At 36.2% G+C, this 20,027-nt stretch overlaps 1 long non-coding RNA gene and 1 pseudogene across 2 annotated transcripts; both read left to right on the top strand.

Moving 5' to 3' along the window:
* Positions 1–6,295: 6,295 nt before the first annotated feature.
* On the top strand, positions 6,296–7,987 carry LOC137721260 (ethylene-responsive transcription factor ERF060 pseudogene; annotated as a pseudogene). The gene has a single exon (XR_015965648.1). The product of XR_015965648.1 is annotated as an ethylene-responsive transcription factor ERF060 pseudogene (transcript).
* An 8,641-nt stretch (positions 7,988–16,628) lies between these two features.
* On the top strand, positions 16,629–17,043 carry LOC148699258 (uncharacterized). Its single transcript, XR_015955301.1, has 3 exons — positions 16,629–16,691; positions 16,785–16,928; positions 17,026–17,043. It is a non-coding gene; the product is annotated as an uncharacterized LOC148699258 (long non-coding RNA).
* Positions 17,044–20,027: the final 2,984 nt, after the last annotated feature.

Raw genomic sequence — 20,027 nt, 5'->3', positions numbered from 1 at the left:
TGAAACTCTCGCTTGCTTTGGTCTGTCTTATACATCGGAGGAAAGATTGACCGTTACCACACTGGTGCATCTTTGACGGAAAATTTTCTCTCTCGTTCAGATCAACATGGTACATTTCTGGCTCTGTCGCCCTGCCAGGCACAGACCCCTTCCGCACCCTATGTCAATTGCCAAACAAACATCTTCCACGCAAAAGTCCGTCAAGAAAGACGAATGAGATCTTGTCTGGCTAAGACACGACCAAATTAATGGAAAACATGACCCGACCAAGTCCAACACGCACATGCATGAGAGACATTGAGACATGAGCGCTGCCAAACCCTCAACCCTAAACCAAAAAACTATACAAAAAAAATTAGTACAAATGTCTGGAAAGGTTAGCATACAAACAACAAAGTGAACAAAATGTAAACAGAGAGGGATGTGCGGATGCAATGAATATGTCCTCATACATTATACGTGGAGATTCAATGGCAGATGGAGCCTTCCGTCGATACTCCTTTCAATTCTTACTCATCTTCACGTCTATCATCAGAGTTAAAGTTTAATGAGTGATGTTAGCGAGATTATATTTTAATAAATTACATTGTAACAAATAAAGGTATGACTGACCACTTCTCAAATAGAAGTGCTACAATGCCTTCTACTAAATGTAGTTTCATCTTTATTCGGATTTAAAATCTCTTACTTATAAGTAAAGATGAATATCACTAAATAGTAACTCTAAGTCAGAGACCAATTTGTTTGTTACATATGACCCAATATTGCATATATACCTTTTTGTTTTTCACAAATAAGTCTGCACCCTTTTATAATTAATAGAAGAAAAAAGTACAACTTTAGAGACAAGACTAGGAGAGAGTAAAACTTCCAATGCAACTAGAAGTGCATGTGTATGGTGAGAATTGGATCCACTTTGAATCTTAGTGTCTAGAGTTTAGGGATCTCAAAATTTAGGTCTTTGATTTGTGTGGAAAAGAAATCAAAGTCATTGGTTTGTGTGAGATGGAACATCGAAATAAGTTAATAGGAACTGTCGAATTTAATTTATGTGGCCCAAATTTGTGAATTCCTGAGCTCCAAACACTAAGGTCTGGAGTGAATCCAATTCTGTATATTGTGTAAATCCAAAGTGAAATCCACGAAGGCAACAACGTCTGACCACGTCAAAGCAGGCCCTTACATTCATTTGAGTAGGTCCCATTCGGTGCCATGCCATCGCTTCTATAACATGCAACCTTTCTGCAGGCCTTACTAGCATCTCAATTCTCAGACTCCCTTACTAGTCCTTAACACATCTTTATTTTATTATGTCCGTCATTTTTATTTAATTTATTCAATTCGACGACTGATGATACGTAAGAAACTAAAAAGGACATGTGACCTTACTCATTTTTTTGGATGTTTAGTCTGTTGACATATTAGGCTTAACTTACCTACAACAATGTTTAGTACACAAATATATTACACAATTATCCCAAAAATATAGAAGCCAACTTTGCTCGGGCGTTGAGAAAAACTTACCTGTACCGGTTGTAATATACACTCTTACGATTCTCATGTAACTATGTGATTATTACTTTTTATGAGAACCAAGATAATGAATAAACTCATTAGATGTAGGGTCATTTTTCTAGCAATAAATGCATGAAGCTACACACGTTTGGAACATCCAATTCGAGTTTGAACTTCCACAAATATACTTTTTTGGGGTCACTGACTTTGCAGGTTTGGCGTACCGTTTGATTAAGAGGCCAAAAAAATGTTGTTGCCTTATGTAGTACTTGAATTGTCTAAAACATATGATTAATTAGTTTATCATCAATGTAAGGTGAAGTGCATCCTATACTTGAAAAAAAAAAAAAACCATTACAATTTATAAAAAAGGACTTAAAATTCAATACACTTTAATTTGCATCATGAATGCCCAATCTAAGTAGAGGGACAGGTTGGATTGGCTCATTGCTTAGCGAGATGAAGGCAAATTGGCCTTTGGCCAACTCCAAGAATCCAAATTTCCACTCCACACATATATCCATCCATCCATCTCTACCCCTTCTTTCTTTCTTTCTTTCTTTCCAACCTTTCATCATATGTATGAACCCCTGCGCCGCAACTGGGGATATCTTGTCCCTCTCAAACTGTCGTCACTCCTTACATAATTATTGATTACTCCCTCCAACCAATCCAATCCCACCCAACCAACCATGAAGCCAAATGCAAACAACTGAACTATATGCCATCTATAAGCAACTCTAATATTATTTATCAGTATGAATCTCCATTTTGTTCATTCGTCATTATTGAAATTGAATACATAATTGCTCGAGATGGGCGTATGTTAAAGAGACTTCCTCGAAGTGGGACTCTTCATGGACTTCTGTCACTCACAGTTTAATGTTAATTTTTGTGCCGACATTATAAAACATTATGCAGAAAAACATGAGGAGACAGAAAGTTTATAGAGAGAGTTCTACTTTTGAAAGAGTCTCCTTAGCATTTCTCTTATTAAAAAATCTTAGACCTTGTTCAAATCATGTTTTGCTGCACTCTTTGCCCTGCCAAACACAGCTAGACGTTCTGAAGCACGCCCTCAACTCGACAAATGTCCATCCCTCCAACAAACATCCCACAAAACCTAAACTTTGCTCCAATGATCAACGTTATGACACCTTTGAATCCATCTCCAATATTGTTGAGAATGAATCTCACATTGATGAGAGGAGGGACTTTGTATGTGCTTATAAGTAAGTGGGGCTACTCCTCATATTGCCAATTGATTTTATGGTGGAACATCAACTTTCTTCATATCACATCCTCAAAACCCACCCTTGTCTCGCTGCCAAAATATAAAATTAAATTGGGTAAAGTGCAAAAAACTACCCTTATTTAGAATGTCATACCGCATCTTACGAATTTGTGACAATGTCATACCTTCATTAATTTTTCTGTTAAGTGCTGACGTGCCAAGAGACTGGGACCACTTTCTATTAAAATATTATTAAAAACTAAAAAAAATATTTAATATTTTTTAAATATTAAAATAATAAATAAAAGTTAAAAAAAAAAAAAAAAAAAACCTTAGTCTTCCCTTCCTTCCCCCTCTCTCTCTTCCCCATCTTCATCTTCTTCTGCTTAATCTTTAACACCAAAAAAAAAAAAAAGTTTGAAAACCCAACCCCACCCGCCCCCCCAGGAGGAGGAGGAAGAACCGAAGAAGAAGAAGAAGAAGGAGGAAGAACCGAAGAAGAAGAAGGAGGAGGAAGAAGAGGAGGAAAAAAAAAAAAAAAAAAAAACCCAGAAGAAGGAGGAGAAGAAGAAGAAGGAGAGGGGAAGGGGGATGCCGCACTCCTAGGAATTTTTTTTGTTTTGTTTTTTTATTCTTAATTTTTTTAATATTTAATTATTAAAAATATATTTAATTATTTTTTAATCCAGCTGGATTAGTGAGTGGTTCTTGTCTCTTGCCACGTCAGCACTTAACAGAAAAATTGACGGAAGTATGACATTGTCACAAATTCGTAAGATGCGGTATGACATTGTCAATTTTAAAAGATGATGTATGAAATTGTCGTGATCCCAATAGTTGAGGTATTTTTTTGTACGTTACCCAATTAAATTAGTATATATCATGTTCAAAATTATTTATACCAAGAAAAATCAAAGCTCTAAAGGGTAATCTCTTCTTTTTTTTTTTTCTGTCTTTTTTTTTCCAACAACAAAAGTTTCATTAGATTCAAATGGAAATGTTTATATCAGAGGTCAAAGTATTAAACAACCACTTGAGGTCAACACGATCCCATCTAAGAAGGCCACCATCCCTCAAAAGCTGCTCCTTGTTTGGTAATAAGGATATCGTTCTTATTAGGTCAAAAAATGCTACTAGATGTGCTACCTTATTACATTCACGTGGAGCAAAAATAATTTTTATTAACTTCAATTGCTTTTGCAAACACTGAATGTCATATAAGAGAGCTTCAAGCAAAGTGTCGGGTTGAATAGCACCATTGATCATGCCCACAAGACATTTAGAATCTAATTTCACCTGAACTTCTAAAAATCCTCTCTACGTAAAAAACCAAAAGAGCCACCTTTACTGACTCAGCCTTCCCCATTATATTTGATTCACAGGAAGTGACCAAAGCCACCACCCCTTTAAAGATGCCAGCAAACTCCCAACCACCCATCCAAAACCACCTCTACCAGTCGCCTTTCGCCATGCTTCATCACAGCTCACTTTGATTGTGCAAAAAGGTGCTCGCACCCAGCAGATAGATCGAGCGTATAATAAGATAATCTCTTAGAGCGTTGGTAAAATTTTATAGATAAAACGAGCTGTACACCAAAAAATCAACATATCAAGTTTTGAAAGCTGTGCGAGCTTGGATTAATACGTCTTATTCGTAATAGACCAAAATTAAATATGGAAAATGGCGTAAGGTAAGGATGTCAAATTCCTTGACATTGAATGTTCATCAATCGTTCATGCTAATGGTCTAGCACCAAATGTGATCGTAGCCCTACAACAACTCGGTGCCATGGAGGTGGCAGTGAAACGACGAGTCATAACAGCTTTAACGACAAAACGCGGTAAAATCCACTCATACATAACAGTCAACCTAATGTAACAAATATGAGGCAAACAAGTGTAAGGCCATCACTTCTCAACAAACAGCTACTCGTCACTAACGAATCCGGATCCTTGTCAAATTCTCTTTATGAAAATCTTGAAAATCTGTAAATCGTGTCCGTTTATCATACATCGTGCAATAAAAAATTATTTTAAATTATTTTATTTAAAATTAAACACACAGTATTTTATAAAAATTGATCGCATAATGTACAATAAATAAATATGATTCACGAATATTCAAAATCCTTACAAAAAAAAAAAACCGGAAAGGATATGTTGGGTGACTAAATACAATGAACGGAAACGCGTCATATGATGATTGCGTGGCCCCATAGAATAAGGTTTCTTTAAGTTGACAAGGCAGAAATGATTAATTAAGGAAGAAAAACTTGCTTAGAGAGAGAAAATCAGAGGGGGTATTTTTTTGGCCCAAAGAAAACCAGAGGCTTTAGTCGATTTTTTTAGTTTACTAAAAATACAGTATATTACGTAATTACATAATTAATGGAGGATAATTCAAATTAATTATATTATGACACTTGATGTAATGATTCAAATTTCAATCGCATTAAGAAATTTTTATTGATCGTGAACGTAGCCCTTGCCCTTGGATATGTTTTAGTTTTTCAAAACTAATATTTTAAGGATATTTTAAGGCTAAGATTTTCATCTTTAACAATGCAGCCTATACTTTATTATTTTTCGGGACCAAACTTCATTTGGACTGTGTATTCAATTAGGATTTTGAAGGATTATAATTAATAAATATAGGGGTATTCAATCCAAATTTTAAGTGTTTCTTCGAAATTCAACATGTATTCAATAAAGATTTTCAAGTGAATTGCCAATTTAGTCCCTGAATTATCATGTGAGTGAAAATTAGGTCTTTAAATTAGTATTTTTTTTCTCAAAAAAAAATCAGTCTTTGAATTATAAAAATCTGGCAATTACATATCTAATATTAGATCCGAAGCTACTATATTCAATTTTCCATCAATTTAAGTCACGTTACTTGCATGTGATACACATTGGAGGGTAGATTGGTAATTTTACATAAAGAAATAGTGTATGTAGTTAACTTTGGAGGGTAAATTAGACATTAGATTTGCAATATATATGAAATGTTAAGGGGTTATATATAGGAGAGAAAATGACGTATTACACCCTAAAGTGTGTCAAGTGGCTTAAGTTGACGAAAAATGGATAAAATAGTTTTGAATATATTAGTAGGAATGAAATTAGCAATTTTTAATGAATTTAGGGACTTATTTTACCCAAAAAATTAACTCAGGGACTTAATTTTAAGTGATAGTTTAGGGATTAAATCAGCACTTCAACCAAGATTTTAAAGTAATTTATTAAAATCCTTAGAAATCCGAGTGCATTCAGTTAGGATTTTAAGAAGTTAATAACAATTCAGGTGTATTCAATAATAAATTTATTTTAAAGAATTTTAAAAAGATAAGGAATTTGAGGGGGAAATATGTCGTAGTGCATTTTAAGAATTCACAAATCTCACATCTTCCTCTAGGATTTTAAATAAATTTTTACAAATCAATTAAACTCTATCAAAATTTATGATTTTATAAAAATCCATTAAATCAAAATTCCAATTAAATACATCCCTACATGTTGCCATCCTGAGACTAAACTTTAGCCTGATTTTTTATTAGAGACTGATTTTGTCAATTTCAAAACTAAGTGTGGCTATCCTTAGTGGAGCCTTGAGGGAGAGAAACCCGTTGGCTTTGAGGGCTGTATAAACACAGAGCAGCTCACCCAACGAAATACAAGTGAGCCAAACACACAGAGAGAGAGAGAGAGAGAGAGCGCAAACCCAGAAGGGTATTTCTGAAAGCAGATAATTCAGAACAGAGATCCAGGATTCTCTCTTTGTTTTTCGCTCATAAAGTTGTAAGCTTTTTTCTTGTGTTTTTTCCTTAAAAAAGAACCTTACCTTTTTTTTTTTTTTTATCTGGTTTTTTTTTTTCTTGTTGATTTATAGAATTAATCTGCCTGTTCTTAGATTTTGGTAAGAAACAGGTGGGTTTTTCAGAATATTTTCTATTTTTTTTAAATGGCAAAAGCTATAGATCTTTACAGCAGCAGCACAATGACACCAGATTTATCAGATCTCTTGGGGGAAGATCAACTCATGAAGGCACTTATGCCTTTTATGAAAAGTGCTTCTTCAACATCTCCTTCCACTTCCTACAGTTACCCTCCTCAGAACAACCAAAACTTCAACTTATACTTCTGCTCATCACCTATGATTTCACAAGCAGGTGCTATAGGGCTTAACCAACTTATCCCATCTCAAATTCTTCAAATCCAATCCCAAATGATCCGCCAACAACACCAACAAAAGCAACAGATTTCTGCTTTTGCTTCTTCAGCTGCTTACCTTAAGCTGCTTAGTACAAAAGCAATCCCAATGAAGACAGCTGGCACTCCCTCCAAACTCACAAAGCTCTACAGGGGAGTGAGGCAGAGGCACTGGGGCAAATGGGTTGCTGAGATTAGAGTCCCCAGGAACCGAACACGTCTTTGGCTAGGTACATTTGACACCGCCGAAGAAGCTGCTTTGGCTTATGATAAAGCCGCTTTTAAGCTCAGGGGAGACTTTGCTCGCCTCAATTTCCCCCATCTTAAGCAACAAGGGGCTCATGTCTCCGGTGCCTTTGGCCACTACAAGCCCCTTCATTCCTCCGTTGATGTGAAGCTCCAGGCGATTTGCCAGAGCTTGGCTGCTAATTCGATGAAACAGGGGAATACAGGGGAGCCCTGTTCTGTCGCAGAGACAAAGCCAGTGGTATCAGCTCCTTTAGAGACTAGGATGGATGATTCTTTCAAAACTGAATTAAAAAGTGAATGGGAGGCCTTTTCGTCGTCGTCATCTTCGCCTTTTTGGTCTGATCGGTCTGATGAGTCATCTACGCCGGAATCCGACATTACCTTCTTGGATTTCTCGGATTCTCAGTGGGATGAGGCTGAGAATTTTGGATTGGAGAAGTACCCTTCGGTGGAGATGGATTGGTCTGCTATCTAAAGGTGTTGGGATGTTGTAATCTTTATGTTTAGTTTGTGCCTAGTTTGGGTTTTAGGGTTTAAGGTTGCAGCAGCTTCTGCAATGATTTTTTACATTTGCAGAGGATATGTAATGATTTTTTACATTTGCAGAGGATATGCTCCCTCCTAGTAATTTAGTTTATAGGATTATGAGTCTGTAATATGTAATGATTTCTCCAATTGTTCTGCTGGTAATATTTTTTTCCATGCAAGATCGTGGAGATTTCTGGTAGTTTGTAATTAAACAAGTTTCTTTGAATACATATTTAGTTTCTACTTTTTCTATATTTTGTATAACATGGTGATCATATGATGCTGTTGATTTTTTTTTTTTCTTTTTTTTGGGGGTTAGGAAGACTTACAAAGGCATTTCAGCCTTTATGACCCCCGCGATTCACTAGCGACCGGGAACCGATCACGTGATGCTGCTTGATTCCATCTATAATTTTGCACTGCCGAAACATAGTTTTCTTCCTCTTGTTAACGGGTGCGGTTTCGATACCTGTTGCAATATGTTTCTTTAAATTTAACCTATTTATTTCATGTTGGTATTTACATTTTCTGCTTGTTAACAAGACAATCAAATATACAATATATTTTTTTTTTCAAGTAAAAAATAAAGAAAAAGAATGGAACAAAGAAAAGGAGAAAAGAGAAAAAAAATTCCCGATTATACTGAGCTAAAATTTTCGAAATTAAAAGTTGAAAATTTCACAGTGGTCATGCTAGAGAGATTTTTTAGTGTACGCGCTTGAGCATCATTTCTTGTTTTTATACAAAAGGGTTTAGGCTCTAGGATTTTTTTTTTTTTAGACTATAAGCCACTATTTTTTAGGTATGTTGAATGAAGAATGAAAAAAATTATGGCCAACTTAAAAGTAGGAAATAAATTACCCAAGAAGAAAATGTTCAATCATTTATACCAAACAAGGCACTCATTGTAGTCATTGATTTTATATTTTTGTAACTCAAAAGTAATTGTGAATTTTGTTTGGAAAAATGACGCCATGCAAAACAATTACTAGAAAAGAATGTTGTTATTAGCATTCTAAAAAATTCATTGTGCATTCTTTAAAAGGAAAAACACTTATTAACAACTCATAGTAAGTTTTTTAGAGTATTAATAATAACAGCCATTATAAAGATGAATTTGGATGATAATTCAATTGAGATGGTTGTGGCAGCATTTTCTTGAGCGAATTTAGAATATAAATGGAAGGGATAAATGGAGCATCTTGGATCACACCACACCACCCCACCCCCCCCACCTCCTCCAGCTTCTTTAAAAAGGGAATCTATAATCTTCGTATTTGTATTAGCCTTGAATGAGATCGACAGGTGGGAATGGCCAAACCATGGGTTGCTGCTGCTGCTGCTCTCCCAACTTTTCCTCCTCACATTATCTTATCCCTTCGCTCCTGAGTTAAGAATTTCAGGGCACCACCTCGCAAGAACTAAAGATTTAAAAGAAGAGAGAAATATGTACACATTTCATTAGTTTAATATTCTCCTCTCTCTCTCTCTCTCTCTCTCTCTCTCTCTCTCTCTCTCTCTCCCCCTCAGCATGCAAATGCAAAGACGAGTTCACACTCCGTAAACACACCAATAGGGAGGAAAGAGACTTTTGAGAAGTTCCTAGTCTCTGATAAGATCAACTTCTTTGATGCGGATACACAATTATTGTAAAATCTTGTGCTAATAATATAATAATTTGTTTCCTATGAACAAAAGGTTATACAGATATTCTTATAATTAGCACAAAACGTCAAAAAAAAAAAAAAAAAAAAACAAATATATGTGTCATGTAAGTCATCGTTCTCCCTTTAGGCCATGAGGAATCTTTACTTTCTTCACCAATTTGTCTTGTGAATATGACCACATATTTACCTTAAATATTGTCCAAAGTATCCAAAATTTCTTCCAAAAAAAAAAAAAAAATGTACCCAAAATTAAGCCAAAAAGGTATGTAGGGAATGAAACTTGCTCTTAAAGAAAAAAAAAAAGAAAAGGATATTAAAGGGATTCCTTGAGGATGGAAAAGTTGATGGTCCATGTTGGTTATTCCACTTTACAGGTTCTAATGATGTGGTGCCTTCCTTCAACCGTGATGTAAGCTATATTCCAATTGTCCTTAATCTAGATATGTATTATGTAGAGATACCTTTTGAAGCTTCTAAGGTCTATGTTTGAAGAGAGGTGATTTGCCTTACTACTTCGTACTATTGAATACTGAATACTACCACCACTAGGACTAGGAGCATTCTTTTTGTATATTATATCTGTATATTATAGGTGTAGTTTTCAGTCTCAGTCTCTATTCTTCTCCCCTTCTTTAAGTTAAGTTGAATGCTCTGCTGCACCTTCCTAAGTAGCAGGTCTCTTGGGACTTCCTTCTTATACGTGCGAAACGTATCCTGTCTCAAACGGATCTCTCTCTTAACCTAACACCGTTGGTTTTATTTTTGTCTGACTCGCATAAAGAAAGAGTACGTTATCCGGTTTTGTAGTAGAGATGGATGGAATTGCTAAACAACCATCAGCTATAACCCTAAAAGAACCAGATTTCGTAAACAACACAAAGGAAGAATGGAAGGAGTATCTTCCTCACGCTCTGTTAATTGGGAGAGGTAATAAAGGATTGCCGATTATCGGTTACCAGTCTTGGGCTTATTATACATAAGCTTGCAACAAATGTTGAAGTGATTTATTTAAATATGTTGCCACTTAGTATTACAGCCTAGTGGTATCCCTCTTCACTTGTAAGTGAGAATTTTTGGGTTTGATTCTCACCAAATACGAATTCGAACTACATTATTGCTAGCCCATTATGAGGCTAAACCCACCATTCCCCCTTAGTATACATAATATCGTTTATTCATAAAAAAATAAAAAATAAAAAAAATTGTGCTAGCAATACCTTTCACTTAGATCAACATATAGAATGTGCGGCAATGTTTTGGCTTACAATTTTTCTCTCTTTTCTCTAAGGGACAAAACTAAATGACTTTTGCATTAGGATTATGAGAGAAACATAAAGAGTATGTATAGACCCTTTTGCCATGCCCCCTTTAGCCGCACCTCCCTAGGGTTACACGGCATGGGCTTGTTCCATGCGCCTAGCTCAATGACTTACGCACTTTGGGTTGTGACTTGGACCATTTTCTAATTAATTAAAGCCCAATGCTTATTTAACTAAAACCATGTCCATTAAACTCAAATAGTTAATCCAATATAATTAACATTTAATTATATCTTATCTTCATCCATATAACGTTACTAGAACATACCATATATGTGTGACCTATTAGGTTCTAACTAAAGCTAGGAGTGGAAATAATTAATGAATTAATATAATTACACAAACCATGAATGACACTGAGCAGCATGCCATAGCCACTCATATTAATAGAAGTATACGCAGCCTAATCTTGATACTTTTTCAAACCCTTGATGCAATTCTGTCCTTCTATCATCCATGTCTCGATCAAGATTTAAGTGATATAGATTTATGTCAAATCACATATTGTCATCTATGACCGCAATGATACATATCATGTTAAAGCAGTTCTTACATGCATATCTTGATCAACAATTACTCTTGCTAGAGATTTTCGAATAAATCGTTAAATGGCTTTGAGGGATATCTCATTCTATTGAATAATTACCAGAAGGTGACAAATTACTTATCGCACATTCATGTATCTTTATACTCATACATATGAATTTGAATACCACACTATCAAGCCTTGGGATTTGAATGAGGGCTTTAAGGTGAAATCAAAATTCATATTGCAAATATAAGATACCTATGATGCCTAGTCTAAGAACTATTTGCTTACTATAACCAGAAGCTTTGGAACGTTTAACATTTAGTAAGCATCTATACGTTAAACTTCTTGGACGGTCAGTGTTTAGTGAAGTTGTCCAATAAACAAACACTTGTATATCCATAACGGGTCTAACATGCATAGCATGAGACCATGCTAACTCTAATGCGATGTACACCGGCCTTTTCAAATAATCAATGCCCAGTTGACTTTTCAAATGGCAAGAAAATTAGTTCAAAGACTAAGTGATTGTGAGATACAAGTCTCCCTGCCCTAACCTTGTTTAAGACATATCTTATATACCTTAAGTCCTATGAACTCATTCATAGTACACTATCTCTATAATATAAAGTCAAACTCATGAATGAATAATACTTGCCTTTTGTTGCAAGACATTCATGTCCGTCCACTAATTGGTGATAAATGGGTCATTGATTCCTCAAATGAATAGGCCATTCTTTTCTCAATTAACTGTTATAACCGTTAGGCCATTCATTTCTCAATGGATTAGGCAATTGATTCTCCCTATTGATTAAAGGTATTTGTGTTATTTGTGAGGATAGCAACATCACTATATAAAGGTGGTTATGCCTCACAACACCAAGAATTCTCTTATTCTCTCTCACTTTATTTTTTTACAACACGTTATCAACACTTTTGCTCTTAACGGAATCAAAACCTGTAGTTTGGTTTTTCTCACCTTTTTAGCAACAATCCTCTGAATTTAGAAAGTAGGATCATCTTTACGTTTTGAAGTTTTTCGTTTCATGATTTCAAGTTCATGTCAAACTCGTAATTGTATGTTTAAACATCCCATGAAGCAAGAACCTGATTATAATATCTTCCTATTGTTTATGTGATTTTTTTTTTATTGTTATCATTTACTGTTTATTTTTTTGCAATTTTGCGAAACCCTCACGATACAAAAAATCACCATGATGTATAACCCCTTTAATTCAATTTTATGCACACTAAATTGAAAACGGTTATTTGTGTGTTTTTTTTTTAATTTTTTTTAATTTTTAATTTTTATGATAAACATGTGTATATTATATGGAGGCTCAAAGTGATGCATCAATTCTCATTGCCGCAGAACCCTAGCAACTTTGTTGTGAGTGGGCTTTTAGAATTAAGCCCAACCCGACATCAAGAAGTGTCCCTATTCATTCAAGTCGAATTCCCAATTTGGCTTTCCAGTCAAGTACAACTAGAATGCACAATTTTTGCAGTTGAAAGCCTAATTTGCTTCCGATCGAAACTCACTTTCATATTCCTATAGAATATGCAGATAAGAGCCCAATAATACATTCAAGCGGCATGAATTGAATTAATTTGTTTTGAGTTTCACGCTCACTTGGCTTTAGAATTTTCTAAGCCAAGAAACAACAAAACCTAAGCCTATTGGATCCAGTAACCTATGCCTCACTATGAGTTCACATCTTTAGTCCAATCTCACACCCTTAAGCTCTTATTCACCAAATAAACACTTGAAGTTTTCTTGCAAAACAAACTTTTAATCCCGTTTTTACATCCATTTCGGTTAAACCTGAAGTTTTAATCCACATCTTTTCTTGTAGAAAAGATGCTAAACTTGAACAAGTTAGGCTTTACAGCTCTCAATATCTCTGGTACCAACTACCTTCAGTGGACCCAAGATGTCAAGATGCACTCAAGGTGAGGAAGTTGTCTAACGCCATCGTAGATGGTGCTGCCAATGAGTCCCATAAAGCTAAGGTCCTCATTTTTATTAGGAAGCACAAGGCAGAAGCTGTGCAAAATGAATTTCTGGTTGAGGAGGACCTAAAGTCCTTATGGGAAGCCTTAGTGGACCACTTTGATCACCAGAAATTTTCTTTCCTTAAGCAAGAAACGATTGGCACAAATCTCAACTTGCAGGACTTTAAGACTATGAGTATGCCTCTGAAGTTTGCCGAATTTGGTCGATTTTGAAGTTTTGTGGTGAGGAACCCACTGATTACGACTTGTTGGAGAAGACCTATTCCACCTTTAACACCTCTAACCTTGTGCTCCAGCAGTAATACAGAGAGTGAAACTATCAAATGTTCTCAGACCTTGCAACAGTTCTCCTTCTAGCTAACTAGCATTTGCCTACACACTTTGTGTGCATGAACACATTTTTTTAGAAAATGAGAAGGAGAAAGGGGGGGAGAGAGAGAATGTGGGGGGAGTGGGAGGAGTGGGAGGTTTTTGTTTTTGGTTTTATTTTTATTTTTATTTTTATTTTTATTTTTATTTTTATTTTTTTTTTGTTTTAAATATTAGAGATATTTTAACATCACTTGTAGGTGAGGTTTCAATAAAAAACAGTAAAATTTGGACTTGTGAAATTAAATTATTTGCCCATCATTTTTTTGTGTGATAGAAGACTAAGTTGTCTTTTCACCCTCTTTTGATGGACAAAGAGGGTTTCATTAATTAATAGAGATAAGAATAACAACTTGCTAATGCAAAACCATAATTCTCGACCTATTGGTTCTAATGTTGTTCCATTGACAAAAGTCAAAGTAAATGTTTCCAAGGGAAAGAAAAGTGACCAAGTCAATGACAAAGGCCAGTCATCCCAAGGTCTGAAGAACAACATGGGAAAGGCAAGAAAGGTTCGAACCAAGGGTTCCAACATTGCAAGAAGTCTAGGAACAACAATGATAAGGCCAATCGTCTTGAACCAAAGAACAAGCCGAATCTTTACTTCCAATGTGGTGGAACTGATAGCTGAGGCTTGCACCTGTTGTGCACCTGTCGAAGTTTTTGATTGCTATCACAACAGTCCTTAGAGAGAAGCCAACCTCATCAAACATTACAGCATGGAAACCGAAGCTGTCCAAAATGACATAGCTTTAGTCATTTCGAATTTCATAAAGCAAGATGGCTACTAATGGATTTGATTGGCATGTTTCTAACTTAGAATTTTCTTTAATGTTTTTCGAATAATTTCTATTTTATTTTCAGATTATTGGCCCAGTTTAGGAAAATTATTGGTTTCTTAAACCCCTTATTGTTATTATTTTGTTTCTTTGGAATTTTTATTCTTGAATAATTTGAGTCAATAAAGTTTACTTTGGAAAACTTGTTGTGTGATTTAACTTAAATTTTCATAGTCACATTCCATGAAGTTGATTGTTTGATAGATAGTGCTACCAGACACACTATTTTAAGTAATTGCGTTTAATTCCTCAACTTCACAGCTGTTGAATCCTTGGTGACAACAATCGGTGGCCCAACGCCATTGATAGAAGGCCATGGCAAAGCCCAATTTTTGTTATCGAATAGTACTTTGCTTACCATTAATGAGGCCTTATATTCAAACGAATTTCTAAATGCAAGTATGCAAGAGTGTACAATGAGATTTTTGGAGTGCTAAAATAATCTTAAATAAATTTCTCAATGCAAAGTATGCAAGAGTGACAATGAAAACTAATAAATTAAGGCTGACTAGCCCTTAAAAGGGATCTTTTAATTTAAATACCAATACACTCCCAATGCTAAGAAAAAGTTTAGCTACAATACCATGTTCTTACTTTAGGTACCAATGGACAAGTCAACCAAGGCAATTCTATAATAATACTATAAGTCAAAATAATTACATGATTGCCACTTAATCCTACCATGATTTTCGATTGGCCAACTTTTTTTTTGCAATCGGTTGATCAAATACTCAATGTCCATCTCCACCAGTGACCTTCAAAATTATATTAAGTAATGAAATTTCTCATAATTTATCTAATTTAATTGTGTATACGTGCAAGAAAAAAAGAAGAAAAAACCCTCACACAATAAACACATAATTGAAGATGAAAAAGTTTTGGCCACAATGGTGGTGGCCGGCGACAATTTATGGCATTGCACTAGTGGCATGTATGTCATGGGCAGCAGGAAAAAATAAAACGCTACGCTTATAAATTTAATTGCCCACAATTTGTGACTTAATCTAAATATAATGGGAAGGGAATGATAATTTTCCTTAAAGGGTATATTTTTCCTTAAAACTCTTATTTATTTATTTATTTTTGAAATAAACGATGTTATCTACACTAAGAGGGTAGGGGAGTTGGCTAGACTTCACAATGGACTAGCAATAACGTGGTTCAAATTCGCTTTTGGCGAATATTGAACCTAACACCTTTTCACTGGTAAGGCGAATATTGAACCTAACACCTCTCACTTACCAGTGAAAAGGAATACCACTAGACTATAATACTAAGTGGCTCTAAGAAAAGCTTTTTTAGCCAAAATGATGTATGAGATTGGCATAACTCCCCGCTTTGGTTCCTGAGATTTGAAACCAATTGAAGTGATCCCTGACTTTGTCCACCATCCGTAATTTTGGTCATTCCGTGAAAAATCTCTATTAAATAAAAATAAAAATGACAAATACCCTCAATTTTTTTGTCAAGGTTCTAAAAGACGCTAAGCGTTAGTCGAGCGATGGGCTGAGTTTTAGCGCCTAGGCGGTTAGACGGATTTAAGTAAATTTAGTATATATTGTATAAATTAGTGGGTCAATGTGCATTTTCTTAATTTTCAAATGCCTAGGGACTAATTGAGGCGGTGGCTAGCCGCCTAGCTCGTAGGCAGCGGTATACGGGGATTTTTAGAACAGTGATTTTTGTCAAATCATTTGGGCCCATTGTTTATTAAATTGTGGGTATATTTGTTATTATGGTCCTTATTTAATAGAATTTTTAACAGAATGACCAAAATGATTGATGGTAAATAAACTTAGGGACCACTTCTATCGATTTCAAATATCAGGAACCAAAATGAGAAATTATAATAACCTCAGGAACCATTTTTGTGACATCCCGTCCCGAGATTATATAAAAACGTACGTGTGAATTTATCCTTTTACCCCTAGTTCGCTACATTTACGTTTAGTGTTGTTTTGTGTGGTGTGGCATGTGTTGGACCACACACACACACTCACACACACTGTCTCTCACTCTCCCGTGTTTTCCTCTCCCTCTGTCTCTTTTCTGTCATTTCTCTCACTCTCTTCCCTGAGTCCTCTCTCATTCTTTCTTCTTCTTCCTTCTGAAAACGTACGGACAACACACACATCACCGAAACCTTGATGGATCGAGGAAACTAAGGACACCATCGAACTCGTGAAGCTCGTACGAGTGCAACCATACCATTTTCAGGTGAGAAATCCTTCGTTTTCATGTCGATTGAGGTAATCCGATTTAGGTATTATTCATGCAAACTTAAACTAGCGTGTTTTTGGGATTTTGAAGCTTGTAGATGTCTTAGTGAGGTCCCAAGGAGCCTCGGAGTACTTCGTTGGAGAAGTTTGGACGTCGGGATCATCGTGGTCAAAGTTGGCCGGAGCTTTCGGGGCTTTTTCCGGCGAAACCACGGCGAGTTAGGGGTCGAGACAGGTATGGATGTGTTCGTCTCGTCAATACCTTCATTTTGATATATAGTACGTCGAAAATGGTTAAGAAAAGAAGTTATGACACTTTGAAGTTTACCCAGAAATTCCGGCAAAACACCTACCGCCGGCGAAACCAGTCCGGCGATGCGAGGAAGAAGACGCGCGCGTGGGCAGCGCGCGAACAGGGCGCGTGGGGGCGCGTGAGAGCTCCAAATTGAGTTTTGAAAATTGTCATGCGTTCGTGACGTCGTGTAGATCACCGTGGTATATTCACACACCCAATTTGAGTAACGTATGAGAAACTTATGGACGAATGTTTAATGTATGTGCATTTAAATGATGATTTTATAATTATTCTGTTATAGGTGAAACTTGTACGAACGACGAATGTAACCCAACTAGGCGTGAGGGTTACGAACCGGCTACTTATCAGTGAGTGGGCAGTTATTTTTCAGTATATATATATACGTATGCTTGACGTATTTTCCAGAAAACGTATTTTAAAAGAAATACGAATTAAATATCCTGTCATATATGCATCATATTTTAATATGTGCATTACCATAATTATGCATACTGTTGCATGGTGCTGAGGAGGCCCAGGTAAGCTACCTTTCAAATACATTTGATATACGTACGAAATACATTTGATATACGTATGAAATACATTTGGAATACGATTGAAATACTATCATCACATGCATTAGTAGTGGCATACATTTATATATGTGTATTTGGTGCTGTGGACGCACAGGTAAGTGCCAGGTAAGTGGTATTCATGTTTGTATTCAGTAGTAGCTTGAGATGCTTAGAGAGCTCATAATCTGCACCCCCGGTGTTAGTGCTCCCGCCCGAGGCCAGGGCACAGCCTTCACGTGTATGTTCACCAGCACCGCATGTTCGCCTTGGATCCAAGTTAGGTGCAAGCCTGTCGTACAGACCACATTAGGTGGTTCCGACTTGTAGGTGACCCGCGATTTATCGCACAGCTTCACGTGATCGTAGCACTAGAGCATACATATATATATTACACCCAGCTTGTCGTACAGACCACGTTAGGTGGTTCCGACTCGTGTGCAGATTCAGTTATTGAGTTTGAGATTTGAGCTCTATATGCAGCCGTACAGGTCACGTTAGGTGACTCCCGGCTGCCAGATTATATGTTATTGACGTGAATTATGCTTGAGCACTTACATTTCATTATGAGGCTTTGACATGGCACATTCTTGAGCATGATTGATATATCTTTGAGCATCACTGGCATATCTATACATACGTATATATGTTATTTTCTGGGAAACTATACTTGTTTTACAGCGAGGGGTTAGTATATGCAAAAGATAAAAGAAGGTTTTGAATACGTTCGTTTTGCTGACCCACTCAATTTTGTTTTGCGCCCCTCCAGGTTTAAGGAAATGCAAAGGTGTGGTGACTACGAGGAAGTTCAACGGTGTTCTGACAGAATGGACCAAATAAGGACTCACCTTCGGGTGTTTCATTTTAGAAGTTGTATATTTTAAAGCTTCCGAACTGTGCAAATGGTTACGTCACTCTCACGTGACGGCCAGCATGCCCTCCTTCGGGACGGGGTGTGTCAATTTTAGCTAAAAAAAACCTTAAAAGAAACTTAAATTAGTGATTGCCTTGGTTTCCGATTAGAAAGGAAAATGAAACTCAAGCTTGATAAAGAGTTTCATTCCCCTTGTAGCCCAAAATTGAAAATTAAACCACAACTTTGAGCCCAGCATCTTTTCTAACTTTAAGTCCAAAATGGTCCACTCAAGTACATTTTTCTTTGGATTGGGTCATGTGAAGTGGATAGAGGTTGGTTCCTTATTAAGAGGGTCAGAAATGAAAATAGCTTATCATCTAGTGCTTTTGGTTGCTACTTGCACCCAATAACTTCACTCACTTCAAAACTAAATTTGCACCGAGGCAATCTCTATTGGAGAGGCAAAGAACAATTAGTATTTGACTCTAATATTTCCTCCGATGATTCTACTTTTCTTGTCCGCTCTGGAGGATGGGGTTCACTGCGCCCGTTCGCGACCAACCCATTGTGTTCTGGCGAGGATGAAGAGAGAGAACTGTGAAAAAAAATTAGCCCCCCACCTTGAATCTTGAGGCAGGTTACTGGTACTGGTTTTGCGCGCCACAACTTTATCTCAACTTTTTTTTTTTAGTTAACAATTTTTTTGGTTTTTATTACCGTCCAAGGGTATTTTTGGTATATTAAAAGTTGGTGTTTAGAGAAAATTGAAAATGATTGTCCAATGAAATTGGGTGTCCAAAAATAAAATTTGGGTGCAAACAGAATCTTCCTTTTCCTTAAGAAGAGATTGTTAGGACCAAGATTATCAACTTATTTAGCCCTCAAAAGATAAAAGATTTGCCCAACTGTGACTTTTGAGGACACTAGGGAGATGTGTATGACATATTTGACCTAACCTATGTCAGTCAATAATATTTCCATAAGAAGCCCAAATGAAATACAAGAAATTATTATGTAGTACGATGTCACTACGTCAGCTTATGATACTTTCATTGTTGCGTGTTTGTTGTTTAAATAGCTGGACTTGAATCAATTTATCACTCAAAAGACAAAATAAAAAAGAGAAAAATATAGAAAAAGAACCACCGCCCACCCCCACAGCCCCACCCTTACAGTCTGACAATCTCCCACCATAGTCGAACCCAGCCTCCAACCTGACAACCATCTATTGTTTTTGTCCCTCCCTTTAGTTTCTTTTCCTTCTCACATATCTGTTTGATAATAATGTAATGATTTAGCGGTCATATGTTCAGTTGAATCTTTATAAGATTTTATTTGCGAATGATTGATCTGCCTCCTACTCTTCAATCTTAAAAAATTTCAAGTTAAGGACATCAAAGTGTGTCCAAATTGAAGTTATATTTACATTAAAAGAAAAAAAAGAAGATAGATGGGAGAGAGGAGGAGACTAGAGAGGAGGGAAAAGAGAGGTTGGGGGGACGGTGCGTTGGATGCGACGGAAAAAGGCATCGTTGGTTAGGGTTTGCTTTACTGAGTTGGGCTGTCGGGTGTGGGTCGTTTTTTTTTTTTTTTTTCCTCCTTTTTCTGTCA

The sequence above is a fragment of the Pyrus communis genome, chromosome 1 (assembly GCF_041283825.1).
Source record: "Pyrus communis isolate YQ-2024b chromosome 1, ASM4128382v1, whole genome shotgun sequence".
In the NCBI taxonomy this organism is placed as follows: Eukaryota; Viridiplantae; Streptophyta; class Magnoliopsida; order Rosales; family Rosaceae; genus Pyrus; species Pyrus communis.
This window is presented reverse-complemented; position numbering and strand designations above follow the sequence as displayed.